Source organism: Rhinolophus sinicus, linkage group LG11 (genome assembly GCF_036562045.2).
Source record: "Rhinolophus sinicus isolate RSC01 linkage group LG11, ASM3656204v1, whole genome shotgun sequence".
Taxonomy (NCBI): Eukaryota; Metazoa; Chordata; class Mammalia; order Chiroptera; family Rhinolophidae; genus Rhinolophus; species Rhinolophus sinicus.
Genome location: NC_133760.1, coordinates 65,330,286 through 65,346,567, shown reverse-complemented (window position 1 = coordinate 65,346,567; position 16,282 = coordinate 65,330,286). Strand labels below are relative to the sequence as shown.

At 47.4% G+C, this 16,282-nt stretch overlaps 1 protein-coding gene across 1 annotated transcript in view; it reads right to left on the bottom strand.

Annotated features, from left to right (window-relative positions):
- Nucleotides 1-16,282, bottom strand: part of PODXL (podocalyxin like) — a 48,512-nt gene that overhangs the window by 16,054 nt on the left and 16,176 nt on the right. The window lies entirely within an intron of this gene.

Here is a 16,282-nt window from a genome sequence, read left to right as displayed (position 1 = left end):
CACAGGAGATGGCAAGAGAGTGGATTCAAGACTGTATTTTGGAGATGGAATCAAATACTTGCTGATGTACTAAGTGCAGGGAAGAGGAGAATCTAGGATGATTCTTAGTTTTCTGTCTTGAGCAGAAAGGAGAGAGTGGAGGGGAGGGGTATGGTAGACCTTTGCCTTTCTTTGTAGCCAACAGCAGAATCTGTACCGTTTTGCTGTTTTTGGGGAGGAGGATCTGTCTCCTATTCTGGATACTGAAAATGCCAGGTATTTGCTTTTGCAGCCTCCCTTGTGATTCGAGCACAAGCTTGCACTAAGCTGCCGTAAGTTAGATGCTCACATCCCAGCCTCTTCAAGGCAGTAGCAGCGAAATCATGCTCAAGTGCAAGCAGCAGGGAAAATGATGCTGGAGCACATGGTTCAAGCCAGAGCCACAGCGCCCAACGCCAGCCTCTTTGGACCAGTTCTATAGCCTGACTTGGGTGATATTAGCAATAGCCCTAATGGTCTCCAGTAATCCCTGCTCCTTCATAAGCTAGACAATATCCAGTGTCTCACACATGTGGGCATATGTGTGCGCGCGTGTGCGCACACACACACACACACACACATTTTGCTACTGAGAAGCAGAAATCTGTATTAGGAGTGGTTGCAGGCAGCAGGACTTCAGAGATTAATTATTGGGCCTACCTGGGGCTAAAGGAAGTGGGAATGCTGCAGGTATGAAGGGACATGGCACCTTGGGGAGAAGCAGTCATACGTTATCATCACCTATCACCTAGAATGAAGTGCCCGTGAAGTGGCTTTTGCAGGGCTGAGAGCTGCCATAGAAGAGTATGAAGGGCACACGTAAAGGACATGTGTTCAAAATCAATGTAGGGCTATGGTTTGACAGTGGGTTTTCCTTCTTAATAGTTCTTAAGATTAGGGTGCTTCTTATAATTGATTGTGTTACAGTATCTTTATGAGATTGCTGAGGGGAGATGTCAGCATATTTGAGGAACTAAGAGATGGAGAGGGATGGTTACTTCTTACTGTGATAAAGAGCTTAAAACAGGGTTTCTCAACATAAAACAGGGTTTCTCAACACCAGAACTACTGACATTTTGGGCTGGATACTTCTTTGTTATGGGAGGTTGTCCTATGCATTATAAGATACTTAACACCATCCCTGGTCTCTGTCCACTAGATGCAAGTAAAATATACACAACATCCCTCCCCAGTTGTGACAACCAAAAATGTCACCAGATATTGCCCCATGTCCCATGGGTGAGATAAAAATCACTACCGGTGAGAACTACTGGCTTAAAGAAAGAGATACATTTCTAATTCTTAAGTCTTCCTATCAAAGCACAGGCTTTTTTAAAAAGCAGAGGTTTTTCTGAGGCTACAGTAAAGCAATCTCTATTGCTTGCAGCTGAAAAGCTGAGAAGACCAAAAGTCAAACTTAAAAGTTTGGTCCCATGAGTTGCCAAATTACAGTGTCAGTTGAATTCATAACCTCACCAGGTCTCTTATATGAAAATAGGACCCTGAGAATTGGAACAGTGACATATGAAAGGATGCAGACGAGTCAGAGTATCCATAAATCTCAATCTGCAATGGAACTCACTTGCCAGTAGACTCAGCCTGTTCTCCTGTCTGATGATGGAGTTATTACCTTGCTTGAAAACTCTTAATAACCTCACTTGAGCTCGCTGACACAGAAAGCCGTATCTCCTACTCATCTCCACCCGTCTTCCTTTTTTCCCAAACCTATAATAACTGTCAGACCGCAGGCTGCCACAGAAAGACCAACACAGAGTCTGACCCACGAGAAGGCTCACACACTAAAGAATAGCTGCAAAAACTCTTGCAAATGTAATATGAGGGTGTGAGATCAGGAAAGATAATCATAATTTTATAATGGGGCTGAGTTGATCACTATGGGTACGCCTGAGAGGTTTTGGATTCAATGTGCTGACTCAAACAGCTAGAAACAGTTCTCATTGTTTTCTTAGTTGGTTGACTGAAACCTGGACTCGTTAAATAAAGTTAAGTTGCCCGAAATTCCCTGAAATAATGCATTGGAACAATGCAAGGTCTTAGACAGAGGTGTCTGAGTAGGTTATCGTGTTATGACCTGCTCACTCACACTCTAACTTTGTTCCTTAAGAGAGCTCCAACGACACGCCCTCCACCAAGGCTTTGAGAAACACTCTACTTCATGAGTTCTATTAGGTTGTTGCAAAAGTCATTGTGGTTTAAAGGGCTAGAAACAATTGCAGAAACCGCAATGACTTATGCACCCACCTAATACGATGTGTGTTTTTCACGTCTCTGAAATGAGCACGCATTAGGAATTATCGGGTGTCACCACACTTTGACAGTATTTTTCTCTAAGCAGTTCATCACATGATAGTGCATCTTATCTTTGATGGTGTCTCGGATGTGAGTAACTTGGGGATGTTGTTGAGGAGACGAGCAGCTTGTTGTGGCTGTTTCTCACTTGGCAGGTGTGGTAGGAGATGCTGGTTTCAGTGGGGAGGGGCACCAGGTTCCTTGGGCTTTAGTAAAGGCCAGGGCAGAGGTCATTCCCAGGAAAAAAGGGGAGTACGATACCCAAGGGCAGCAGGACCAGCATGGTCATCAGAATAGTCTTAACAAGGGGACTGGGGACAGTGGCTAATCACCATGTGTTCTGTTCTTTTTTCTTTTTTTTTTTAAATTTTTATTGGGGAACAGTGTATTTTCCCAGGAGCCATCAGATCCAAGTCAAGTCACTGTTTTCAGTCTAGCTGTGCAGGGCGCAGCTCACTGGCCCATGTGGGAATCGAACCTGTGACCTGAGTGTTACGAGCACCGCGCTCTAACCAACTGAGCCAACCGGCCGCCCCACCATATGTTCTTTAGGACCAAAGTGGATGGGCAGCCTCCAACGGTCCCACCTCTAGGCCCGGCAAACGGAGACCTGCCTTGAATGAGCACAGTAGAGAGAGAGCACAGCCAGCCACTCATCCAGATCCCAGAACTGAATCTTTTCACAGACTCGGGCACCTCGAGTGAAGTATTCGTTTCCCAACACTGCTACAGCAGAAGTCTGAAATCAGCAGAGCCTGCCTCAAGGCACAGGGAAGAATCTGTGCGTCTCCTAGTCATCTTTGCTCTGCTCCTTAGCTTTGCTCTGACTCCTGTCTCTGACGCCACCATCACATGGCCTTCTGCCCCATGTGTCTGTGTCTCTGGAGACCTATTTCCAAACAAGGTCACCTACACAGGTACCAGGTGCTGGGGATTAGGACTTGAACATATCTTTTGGGGAGGACACAATTCAACCTTCGAATCTGCTCCCGTGCCCCTGCTATTCTATAAAAACCAGGGTTCTTAGTGTCAAACATTAGAAATCAACTCTGTTTTAAACAGAAAGTGAGTGTACTAAAAAGAGAATCAGTTAGCTAATAAAAATCACTTGAGGTGGCCAAATAATCAGGCTCAAGTCAGAAGCAGTGCCCAGAACTCTTCTGAATTTAGCTGGTGAGGACATCACTGCCACCAGTGAGCACAGGTTGCTTCACTTGGCACCACTGACACCACTAGTACTAGACACTGGATTGCATCTCTCAGAGATCTGAGTCCTTAGGGATGCTGTCAGTGAGAGATCTGCCCACTTGCTTTTAAGACAGGCTATCCGTACTAGGAGGCACCACAGGGAATGCCCTGGGTTCCACCCATGTGCCTCCCTGCTTCGTTATGTAGCTGCATATAGGATTCATAGCTGCTTGTAAGGTGAATGCTCTACGTATTTTTGCCTCCGAATGAATTCCTTGGTGAGGCCCCACGCTCTGTGTAATATTGCAATGCTGAATAGGGCATTCTATACGTCCATGAATAGTTGCTGACAGCACATGGCGGCTGGGAAAACACATTTGGATCCAAAATGGGGCTGTTTTAGCTGCCTCCCTGCACCATGGCCACCTGTTCGTGAGCCCACACAGCAGTCGTTAGGTGGATGAAGAAACTAACAGCTAGGCACAATGGGTCATCTTGTCCATCTAATTATGAAGAGTGAGACAAAAACCCTCACACTCCAGACCTATCCCAGGAAGTCCATCCATATGGCTCTTCCACAAACTTTCTTGCACTGATTCTCCATTCTTGTTCCTAATCATGTATCTAAAAATCATTAACTATTGCCTATGAATCTGGTCAGATTTTCACCTCTCACCTTCAATTAAAAAAAAAAGACCATGAAATGTACTATACTATTCAGAGTCCTGCCCATTGGAAAAACTTTCTTTCTACACTTTCCTTCAGGGTCTCCCCTAAATCGGGCCATTATCCCTCAGTGGTCCACTCTTGCCTGGCTCCAGCATATTATATACACCAACATAACTTGGCTTTTTTCCCCTCTTCAGACAACTGACCACAGGGAACTAGCTTTCTCTGAGACCTTTAGGTGTGAGTTGAGGGAAAGATGGTGGTGTGGCATGTATAGGCATCGTAAGGGTATGAGCCACGTTATAATTTACACATCATTCTTTAGAACTTGCTCAGGTTTGATCCTGTATATACTCTTCAATTTTGTAATGGAAAGCTGCAGCCCAAAGAAAAATAGAAGGAATGAAATAATAAAGATAAAAGCAGAAATAAATGAAATAGAAACAAAGTCAAAAATTGATTTTTTTTTTTCAGTGCCGGCCTGGTGGCTCAGGCGGTTGGAGCTCCATGCTCCTAACTCCGAAGGCTGCCAATTCAATTCCCACATGGGCCAGTGGGCTCTCAACCACAAGGTTGCCGGTTCAACTCCTCGACTCCTGCAAGGTATGGTGGGCAGCGCCCCCTGCAACTAAGATTGAACACGGCACCTTGAGCTGAGCTGCCGCTGAGCTCCCGGATAGCTCAGTTGGTTGGAGCCTGTCCTCTCAACCACAAGGTTGCCAGTTCAACTCCTCAAGTCCCGCAAGGGATGGTGGGCTGCGCCCCCTGCAACTAGCAACGGCAACTGGACCTGGAGCTGAGCTGCGCCCTTCACAACTAAGGCTGAAAGGACAACAACTTGAAGCTGAACAGCACCCTCCACAATTAAGATTGAAAGGACAACAACTTGACTTGGAAAAAAGTCCTTGAAGTACACACTGTTCCCCAATAAAGTCCTGTTCCCCTTCCACAATAAAATCTTTCTTAAAAAATTGATTTTTTTTAAAGACTGAAAATAGTAAAGCCTTCGGTGAAGTTGATCAAGAGAAAAAATAACCCTTTGTGGGGTACAAAAATAACAGATGGTCATAGTATAGGTCATTATGAGCAAAAGCTGATAAATTTAAAGCAGATGAGATGGACAAATTCCTAAGAAAACACAATTGACCACAGTGACTCAAGAAGAAATAGAAATAATAATCTGTCCTATATTCACAGAGAAATTGAATTGGCAGTTAATACTTTTCTCATAAAGAAACTCCAAGCCTCGATTCAAGGGTCAAATAAGTTTAACCTTACATGAACGTTTCCATAGCATAGTCTGTTTTGCCTTAATGTGTATCTATAAAGAAATAATTCATTCATATGCAATTGTCAATCGACAAAATATGAAAAGTACAAACCAAGGAAAAAGACAGATAAATTTGGCTTCACCAAAACTATATTCATCAAAAGAAACCCTAGGACTTCCGGTTTCAGCTAAACAGTCCAGAGAACTGAAAAGAACATCACTCTTATCCTTACAGCAAGAAAAAAGCTGGAGGGACAGAAAATCAGTGACTCTTCTTGAACCCAATGGAGAGCTGAGGTCGTGGGCAAACAAACATACTGAAAACTGCAGACAGGCCCCTGTAGCAGGGAGAAACTGGACCCCAGCATCTGCTACCCAGGACAGTTAGGTAAAAAGATAAGTAAATATTTTTGATGAATTGCTAAAGGCTGAGTGTGGGCCAGTGTGAAAGTGTGAAGTCCAGGACGCTGCAGACATCGAAAGGTTCAGACCCTTATGTAGGTTTTCCCCCACCAGGAACCCCACCAGGGGCTCATAAGGAAGATTGGGGAGAACCTTGCAAAAGTTCCCCTGTGGGGCTGGCCAGGGAAAGTAAACAGTAGCCACTCCTGAGACTCCATATAGCCCCATATCCCCTAAGGAAGGTGGAAAAAAGCCTTACTTTTCAGTGGAAGTCAACAAAATCTACAGCCTGAGGGCACTGGTGGAAACCCACCACAGCTGGGGAAGGAAAATGACAGCCACCAACAAAATGCTGCCCAGATTCATGTCCCATATTTCTGCTAGGAAACCAAAGCATTAAAACTATAGGAAAAGGGGGGGAGGGGGGAGATCATAGCCTGATGCCCAGTGCAGCTGGGAAAAGGACCAGGAAAAATGAAAGCGCTCTATTCCCCTGGGGAGAATAGGAATACGTGCTAAGTCCCACTTCCAGAAACACCAGGAACACTAGTGAAAGCCACACCCTCAAGCCCCAGGTTCCAGTGCCTGACTGTTCATCAAAACATTAGAGAATGTCCTTCTCATCTGCCTTTAAGTCAAATGCTAGCAAGTGTGAAATAAACATAAGTGGAATACAACTGGAGAGACCTTTGAAGAGTCTCTGGGGAGCAACAACTTGTAGCTTCTGGTACAATAGGAAGTTTGAAACCCAGCCCAACTCCTTACTAGATTAACACAAACCCTCACACTGAAGACATAGCAGAAGAAAAGCCATGTGCTGGGTAACCACTAACCTCTCTGTCTCTATGGATTTGCCTATGCTGGACATTTCACATAAAGGGAATCATACCATGAGGACGGCTCAGCTCATGAATGGCTGCTTTAACTTAGTATAACATTTATTAGGTTCATCAGTGTTGTAGCATGTGTCGGTTCTTTATTTCTTTTTATTGCTGAATGATACTCCATTGCATGGGTTTTGTTTATCCATTCATCAGTTGATGAACATTTGGGTTGTTTCCACTTTTTGGCTATTATGAATAATGCCGCCACGGACATTCATGTACAAGTTTCTGTGGTGACATATGCTTTCATTTCTCTTGGGTACAGACCTAGAAGTGGAATTGCTGGGTCAGATGGTAACTCTACAGTACAGCATTTTGAGCAACTGCCAAACTGTTCTCCGAAGTGGCTGCACCTTATCATTTGCCCACCAGCAGTGTACGAGGGTTCCAATTTCTGCATATCCTCACCACCAATGACTATCATCTGTCTTTTTCATTATAGCCACTTTAGTGGGTATGAAGTGATATCTCACTGTGGTTTTAATTTGCATTTCCTTAAGGACTAATCAAATCTAGCAATATATAAAAAGGATAATACATCATGATCAAGCAAGGTTTATCTCATGGCTAGTTCAATTTTCAAAAATCTATCAAGGCCGGGGGGCGGCCAGTTGCTCAGTTGGTTAGAGCCCTGTGCTCTTACAACAAGGTTGCCGGTTTGATCCCCACATGGGCCACTGTGAGCTGTGCCCTCCATAATTGGATTGGGACAGCTACTTGAGTTGGAGCTGATAGGTCCTGGAAAAACACACTTAAAATAAATTTTTTTAAAAAGTTAAAAAAAAAAATCTGTCAATGTAATTCACCATCTTAACAACAAAATAAGAAAAACCACATGCTCATCAATATATGCAGAAAAATCATTTGACAAAATTGATCATTCATTCATTCATTCATGATTTTAAAAGTTCTCAGCAAACTAGGAATAGAAGGGAACTGTCCTAACCTAATAAATGATGTCTCCAAATAACCCTTCAGCTAACATCATACTAAATGGGAAAGACTGAATGCCTTGCCCTTAATTTTGGGAACAAGACAAAGATGTCCTCTCTCACCACTCCACTGAACACATAGGACTCCACAGAAGTCCTAGCCAGTTCAATAAGGTGGGGGTGGGGGGATCTCATCTTAAAATTCAACAATAAAAAGATAACCCAATTTTTTTTTTAACGGGCAAAAGATCTACAAGGAAAAATCACCAAAGAATATATACAAATGACAAATAAGTATATCAACATCATTACTCAATAGGCAAATGCATATTAAAGCTACAATGTAATATCATCACACACCTATTAGAATGGCTAAAAACAAATGATAAATAACAAAAGCCAGGTTCCTCACTGTCAAAGAAGTTACAAATAAGCAAGCTGTGATGTGATGTTAGAAACAGAGGTCAGTATGAACTCATGTTTTAATATACAAGTATATACACAGATAAAGCAATACCAAGATTTGTGTGCATACATGGGTTAGTACACAAACATATATTTCCTAGCTCTGTCCACCAACAGTGACATGCCAGTAACATCAAGTATACTCAGCCCTCTTTATTCTCCAATAAAATGAACCAGGGCTCCTTGCAGAAATGATTTGACTCTAGTGCTGACATAGGGAAAATGCAAGATGAGCCTGGAACACCTTGTAATGCCAAACATAGGAAGTGCTAAAGGAAGGAGAAAAAGTGGGCAAATCCAAAAGACAAAGAGCTCCCAAAGGCCAAACTTGGAACAATTTAAGCAACAAAATAAAAAATACTGTATTGGAACCCAAAGAATATAATAAATATCTATGAGTCCGTGCTGATAAATGATTGAATAAATAAATCAATGGGGAAGAAGGACCAAATTATCCTTACAGAATTCCAAAAAATTGCAGCTACTCTTCCCATCTCTAAGAGGAACATATTCTGCCCCACCGCAATATGAATGTGGGTTGGTCTTAGTGACTCTCTTCTAACAGAGGATGGAAAGGGAAAAATAGTAACATTATAGTGGAGAAATCTGACAGACACATCGTCTTTCCCAAATGATCAAGGTTAACATCACCAGTGATAAGTCATGACCAGCCACAAGTCATCATATCCCCTGATAAGCTGTAATGAGAAGGGCACTTCTGTCATCTTCTTTCTAAAAATACACTACCCCAGTCTAACCATGAAAAACCTTCAGACACACCCCAATTGGAAGACATTCCACAAAATATTCGGTTAGTACTCTTAAAAACCATCAAGATTATGAACAATAAGGAAAGAATAAGAAACTTCCACAGATTGTAAGAGACGAGTCAGCCGTGATGATTAAATGCAATGTCATGTTCTGGAACAAAAGAGACCATTAGTGGAAATACCGGTAAAATATAAATAGTCTGTAGTTTAGTTATTAGTATTGTACCAGTGTTAACTTCTTAGTTGTGATAAATGTACCATGATTGTGTAAGATGTTAACATTAGGGGAAGCTGAAAGGTATATGAACTCTCTGTACGATCTTTGCAACTCTTCTGTAAATCTACATTTAAAAACTCTTTAAAAAGAGGAAATAAAAAAGAATTAGGAAAAAATAGTTGTGACATATGTAATCATAAAAGATTTGTATCTAGGATACATTTTTAAAAAAAACAAACTTCTATATAAGAAAACAATAACCTCTTAGGCATAAATAGCCAAAAGAATGAAACAGGTATTTCACAGAAGAAGTAGCCCAAATAGCCTCTGGACATTCTAAAATATGTTAGTAATTAGGGAAATGCAAAATCAATTAAGAATTATTTCATATCCACTAGAATGGCAAAATTTTTTACGTCAGACAATAACCAGTGTTAGCAAGAATACGGAGTAGTGTAAATTGGTATAAACACATTGGAAAATAGTATGGCGCTACCAAGTGATAGCTTTCAATCTACAACTTTCAGTTGTACCACCAGGCATTTACCCTAGGGAGATGCATATATGTATGTATCAGGGTGTATTCTTAAGAATGTTCTCAACAGGATTTTTGTAGTGGCCCCATACAGTTAACAAGCAAATGTTTGTCAACAGTGGTATGGATAAATAAGTTATTGTATATTCACATATTGGAATACTACACAGCCCTGGAAATCAGCAAATGTATTAGATGTAATTTATTATCTAACACATGTATTAACATGAATCTAAAAAATACTGAACAATAAAAGCAAGACTACTTACATGATTTATGAGTCAAAAATTGGCAAAACTATAATTTTAGAGATAGAAACAGAAACGATTACTACAATTTTACAGAATTTAATACTAAGTTTGGGATAACTTAATACTAAGTTTAGGATTAGGGAGATGCAACAAGGACGTCTGTTTTGGGGTGTGTGTGTGTGTGTGTGTGTGTGTGTGTGTGTGTGCAAGGGGGGAGTGGTGACTGTGCCGAATGATGAGACTGGCAATAATGGAAGTCCGTGGCCACCTCAACTTACAGGTGGAAAGTCTGACTGGGGCTGACGGAAGAGACAGTGAGCGGTAGAGAAGTGAGCGTGTATGTGTGTAGGTAACTATCAAATGTTAGGTATGAAGCGGAGCAGAGAAACACGGCAGCCACTGGGGGGAGCTGGTCCAGTGAAGAACGTTTTGCTTTCTGTTTTGAAGGTAGGAGACACTAGGGCTGATGAAAAATGCCCCTTTTTTGTTCCCACTCTGCGGTCTCCTCAGGTCCTTAAGATACAGAAAGGAACACACGTGTGTTGACCCAGAACCCCCACGGAGGACCCGGACTCTATTACGTGGTCGGACACTTCCGCCTTTGAAACCGGCTACTTCCGCCTTTGAAACCGGAAGGAGGATGGACGCAGACGGTAAGTACGTTGTAATTTTGTTAGTGAGATCATACGTTTCCATTGGACAGGTTCTCAATCGAGTCTAGATGAAATCAGCCGTACTGATATAGATAAAATAAGAGCGTAGGAAGAATTAGGTGGCAGGAAAAAGTACGAAATACTCATCTTGGAAATGGGAAGCAGAGCCTACGGAAAAGTGGTTCTCAAACTTGAGGGCGCATCAGAATCACCCGGGGGGACCCAGCCCCCCGAGTTTCTGATTCAGCAGGTCTGGGGGGGAGCATAAGACTGTGGATTTCTAACTCGCTGCTCCGTTGTTCCGATGCCGCTGGCACGAGGGCCGCCCTCGGAGTCACTGTGCTGGGGAAGAAAGGATGAGTGCCGAGGAGCAGTTGCCAAGTAAAGGCATAAAAGCATGAATTTAAAAGTGATCCAATCAGTGCGGGTGGGTGATTTTTCACCCGAGCTGCTTTGGCGGAGGCACGGGATGGAGGCAGGTTCACCGGGGAATGGGGTTTGCTCGGCGAGTTACGGCTGAAGAGGGTGCGGGGGACCTGAGGAGGTTTGTCCGGCGGGGAGTATAACGGACGGTGAAATGCAGGCTGGATAACGACAGACCGGCTGACAGGCCACGACACGGGCCACTGTGGTATCGTGGAACTTGAGCAGACACATTGGGAGGCAGAGACATAGCGGTCAAAGGATGAAGTGCTTCGGGTCCAGAAGGGGTGCAGTTTGTGGCGCTGATCACGTCCGGGTGTGAAGCAGGCACGACTGAATGAAGGAGAGGAGAAAAGCTCACGAAACGGGGAGGCCTGGGCATTGCATTGTTTCCCCAGGTGGGTACGGGGGCCACTGAGAATGGCGTGGCGACCTGAGATGGAGAGGAAGGAGTGAAGGCTTCAGTGAGTGATGGGTCAGGCGAGAGCAGTCGGTAAGGCAGCTGCAGGGAGCAGCTGAAGCTGGTCTTGAAGGCTGTGTAGACGTCAGTGCGGTGCAAGGGGCAGCCCCCCGAGAGGTGCTGGGTCCTCCATATGCGTATCTCCAGCGCAGGGAGGTGGGGAGTGGATGCGAGGGGGAGAAGCTTCACTTCAGTGTCCTCCCCTGGGCTGAGAACACTGCTCTGAACCTTCAGTGAGGGCCTGCTTCCTCCTGTTTCTGGCCATTGACAGACCTGGGTTGACTCCTGACTATTAATAGTGGGAGAGGAAACTCAGAAGAATGCCCCAGGAAGAGGGCGTGTGGAAGGAGGGCAGGAAGGCAGTGAGCGGGGAGGCTCTGGCCGAGACACCAGTACGTCCCCTTCGTAACCCCAGCTCACCCCCTACCCCACCCCCGCTGCCAACTGCGGTTCATCTCCAGGGAAATAAAACCAGAAAGCTCCCAGGGGGGACAGGGAAAGGGCAGAGACCAGGCAGGGCGCGCTGATGCCTGGAGACCAAGGAAAGTGCAGACTGGGAGTCAGAGACCTGAGCCTGTGGTCTGGGTTCTGCCTCCGAGCCCCAAGGCCTCGGGTAGGTCCTCGGCCCTCTATGAAAGAAACGCATCTCGGGGCCCTGGGGATGCGTAGGTCCTTTCCCAAACGTGATGCTGTGTTCATAGGTCAGTGGGTTTTTGCTATGAGAAGAGCCATCCTAACCAGCCACTTTAGAGGCCTTGCTCTGGGCCTTTCTGAGACCTGATGGACCTTGAAACTCCTTTCCCCAGCATATGGCATCTGCTTTGTGAACCTCTTCCCTCCCAGGAGGCCCTGCTCGTGACCCAGAAGGGCAAGGCGATGCTGCCTCAGGTTCAGTCTGGTTGAAGCCTCCCCTAGCTCTCTAGGGCCCACCCCTGTCAGACCCCAAATCCTTTATTGCCGGGCTTCTGTGCAGTAGCTGGGAATTACAGTGCGGCTGGTAGGATAGGGGGGCTTTGGAAGGATGATGGCCCCAAAGTCCTGGAATCAGTAAGGGACCTGGGGCTGCCCTAGGCTCCAGGCCCACTGACGGCCTGGCCAATCCTTTCCCCCAGTGCCCGTATATCAGATGTCCTCTCTTTACACTGCATTCAGCCCCTCTCACTCTCCTTCCTTCATTTTGAAAAAGGTGATTCCCCGCCCTCCATGGTATGTTCCCACCTCTGTGCTTCTAGGGTTTTACCAGGTAAGTCAGTGCCCCGCAGTCCAGCCAGGACTTTCCATGTTCCTGCCTCAGCAGAGCGGGGTCATCCTGTCCCACTGCCTCCCTCTTACTTCGCTGAGCACTCACTGCCCTCCACCAAGAGGCCCTCTGGGTCCCCCCCTCTGCCCCCACAGTGGGCCCTGTCCTTGCAGACTGTTTGCTCTGGTGTTTGGCCCTAGGTATCTCATTCGTTCTGTACCCACCCCTTATAAATGCTTGTCCTCTGTGGCATTAAGGAAGCTACTCCCACCCCCCACCTCAAAGGTCCTAACTGCAGTGTTGGGGGCGGGGGAGCCTGACCTGGGGCTTTTGGGCAGAGGTCAGAGCTCTGGACCAGGAGCCTGGGAAGGGCAACAGGGAAGCTGACTCGCCTCACCTCTGCCAACCAGTATGGCGATCTCCCAGGCCTGCACTGGGCTTGAGTCAAGTTGGGACCCTCTCAGTGCCCTGGGTCCTGTATCAGTTTCCTGGGGCTGCCATTCGAATGCCCACACACTGGCTGGCTTAAAACAACAGAAATTTATTCTCTCGGAGGTCTGGAGGCCAGAAGTCTGAAATCAAGGTTTGAGCAGGTCGCTTCCCTCTGGAGCTGCAAAGGGGAGCCCTTCCTTGCCTCTTCTAGCTTCTTGCTGTCGCTGGCATTCCTTGGCTTGCAGCAGCATGACTCCAATCTCTGACCATGGTCACATTGCTGCCTCTTCCTCTCTCTCTGTCACTTATAAGGAAACTTGTCAACAACAAAAAAAAGTATGACTGCCAAGTCAAACTTGTCAACAAGCACCCAGGTAATCCAGAATGATTTCATCGCAAGATCCGCAGCTTAATTACATCTGCAAAGATGCTGTGTCCAAATAAGGTGATAATCACCAGTTTCAGGGATTTGATGTGTATTTATTTTGAGAGGGGACCGTTTTTCAGGCTGCCACAGGTCCCCCCAAAATGGGGATAATGATCTCTGGGGCTGCTCCCTATATGCCTCCAGATAGCCCCTTGTTTGGGCTGGGGTCCCCAAAGACGCACCAGGTCAACTTCCCTGGCATAAGGGGTGTTACACTCTGAATGTTTGGTGCCCCCCCAAATTCCTATGTTGAAGCCCTGCCCCCCAATGGGATGGTATTAGGAGGTGGGGCCTTTGGGAGGCTTAGATGGGATCCTGAGAGTGGAGCCCCCATGATGGGACTAGTGTGCTTAGAAAAGGAAGAGCCACCAGAGCCTCCTGTCTGCCATGTGAGGACATGCAGGAAGGTGGCAGCCGCCTGCAAGCCAGGAAGAGGGTTCTCTCCTGAACCTGACCTGCTGCCACCCTGAGCTCGGAATTGCCTGCCTCCAGAATTGGAGAAATAAAGGCTGTCGTAGGCCATGCAGGCTGTGGTAGTTTGTGGCAGCTGCCCGAGCTAAGGCAAGGGGCGCGGGGTAGGGGTTGGTAATGAGAACAGAAATCGCAGGAAGGACAGCTCCAGTGTCGGGAAGGACAGAGTCCCAACCTGACCTCGTCACCCCCCGTCAGGCCAAGTGGTCAGGCAGGCGGCTGTGCCACAGGTTGTGGTCAGGTGCCACCTCCTGGTCCTTCCCCGGGGCCCTGGCAGCTCTGTTGGCTGCACTGCGAGTCCGCCTGGTGCCTCTGGACAGCGAACAGCGCCCTTGGGGGTTATCAGGCTCCTCAGCACCACCTCTCCCAGGGCCCAGAGCTGCCCCTCAGGGGAGATAATTCCGGGCATTCTTCAAATGTGGAATTGTTCGCCCTTATCAGCTTGTTTCAGCTGGCCTGCCCAACACTGGTTCATAGGGTGGGGCCCGTCTGGCTGTTTCTCGGGGCAGGAGAGAGGGCTGCCACTGTCCAGCGTGGAGGCCTCCCAGCAATGGGGGAAGGCAGCCTTCGCTTGGGTACACGCCTCCCTGCAGGCGCGGGCACCAAGGCCTGAGGACCTCACCCCACTTCTTCCCCAAAACAGCAGTGCGTCATTCTTTCCTGTCCCCTGCACCTGGGAGTGTGGCCTGAGCCCGAGGGTACCTGCTCCAGTGCCTTCCCGCTGCCTGACCCTTCTCGCTCTGCCCCTCCCTCTCCACAAAACAGTGGTTAGGAGCCTGGCCCTGGAGCCCGACCACCTGGGTTCAAGGCCCAGTTCCACCACACTGGCTGTGCCAGGCAAGTGTCTGAACACTGTTCCTCAGAAGTGAGGTGGGTAATGATAGTAACAACATCATACCGCTCAGTCCTTAGGACAGTGGGTGCACATAGAAAGTGCGCAATCACGTCAGCCGTGATTCTATCCCAAGGCAGACAGGAAAGGCTCCTCACTCGCTGCCCCGAGTCAGGCCCCACCGCACTTCCCGTTACAGCGCCATGCTCTAACATGCCTCTTCCTCTGGGGATGCTCACGCCTGTGCAGGCCTCGTCCCAGGGGAAGGTGGACACAAGGCTTCCCCAGACCCACTGGGGCTCTCCCCAGGTTCTCCAGTGAGGTACGGCCATGTGGGGAGGGGGGAGGGGCAAGTGACAGCACGGGGTGGTTGTGGTCAGAGGAATTCCCAGAGAAGGGGTATCTCCCTGGAGAAGGGGAACCTGAGGCCTGGGTGGGGCCCAGCTCCAGGAAGAAGCTCCTCCCCTCCTCAGAGAGGCCTGGGGGAAGAGTCAGAGCAGGGGTGAGAAGGGAGGGCCTTTCCTGCCTCAAGTTCTGCCCTGCCAGGGACCCCAGTCATGTCCCAGGGAACGGCTGGGCAGCCGGGGCCTCCCTGTGAGAGCCATTGACGGCTGGGTGGGCTCTGGGACGTGTGCCTGGTGGTAGGGGCCACGTGGGGAGGGGCATATGCCGAACATGCCTATGTCCTGCTCAGGCCTGGGTTTCCTCCTTGGTGAAACCAAGCTCCGTCACCTCTGCCTCCTTCCCCACCCCACCGAGGGGTGTGGGTGAAGATGGAAGAGTCTGATAAATGTCTGACTGCAGGAGGAGGAGGGGAACTCATGTATTAACACCCTGACCATCAGCTAGGGCCAGGTTTTTATGTAGAATCTCACTTAATGTTGAGAAACGCCAGAAGTTTCTATTACTAAGAAACTGCAATGAAGAAAGGTGAACTGCCCTGTTCAGCACCACAGCAAGTAAGCGGTCCGGGCACTTGGGGCGCCAGTCTGACAGGGGAGTAGCTTTCTTTGCAGGGCATTGGTGGTCCTGAGGCAGAAGACCAGGCTAAGAGTGGGGGGCTGGTACAGGGGCCACTTATAACGTTCCTTGCGCTTTGCTTCCCTTGTGTAGAATAATGGCAGTTTTTCTTCAAAGGGTCAGAGTAGACACTTTAGACTTTGCAGGCCATACAGTCTCTGTTGCAACTACTCAGCTTCACTGTAGCCCGAAAGTAGCCTTAGGCAGTATGTAAGTAAACGAGTGGGACTATGTTCCAATAAAACGTTACTTACAAATACAGGCGGCAGAGCGTTTGCCGACCCCTCATGCACAGGATGCCCCCTGCGTCGGGGGCCAGAAGCCTGGGTTTTTATCCAGAGGCGGACCCAATACAGTGATGTCCCTAAAGAGCCCAAGAGCCACCTGTACTAGCCTTCTGCAGGACATGGAAC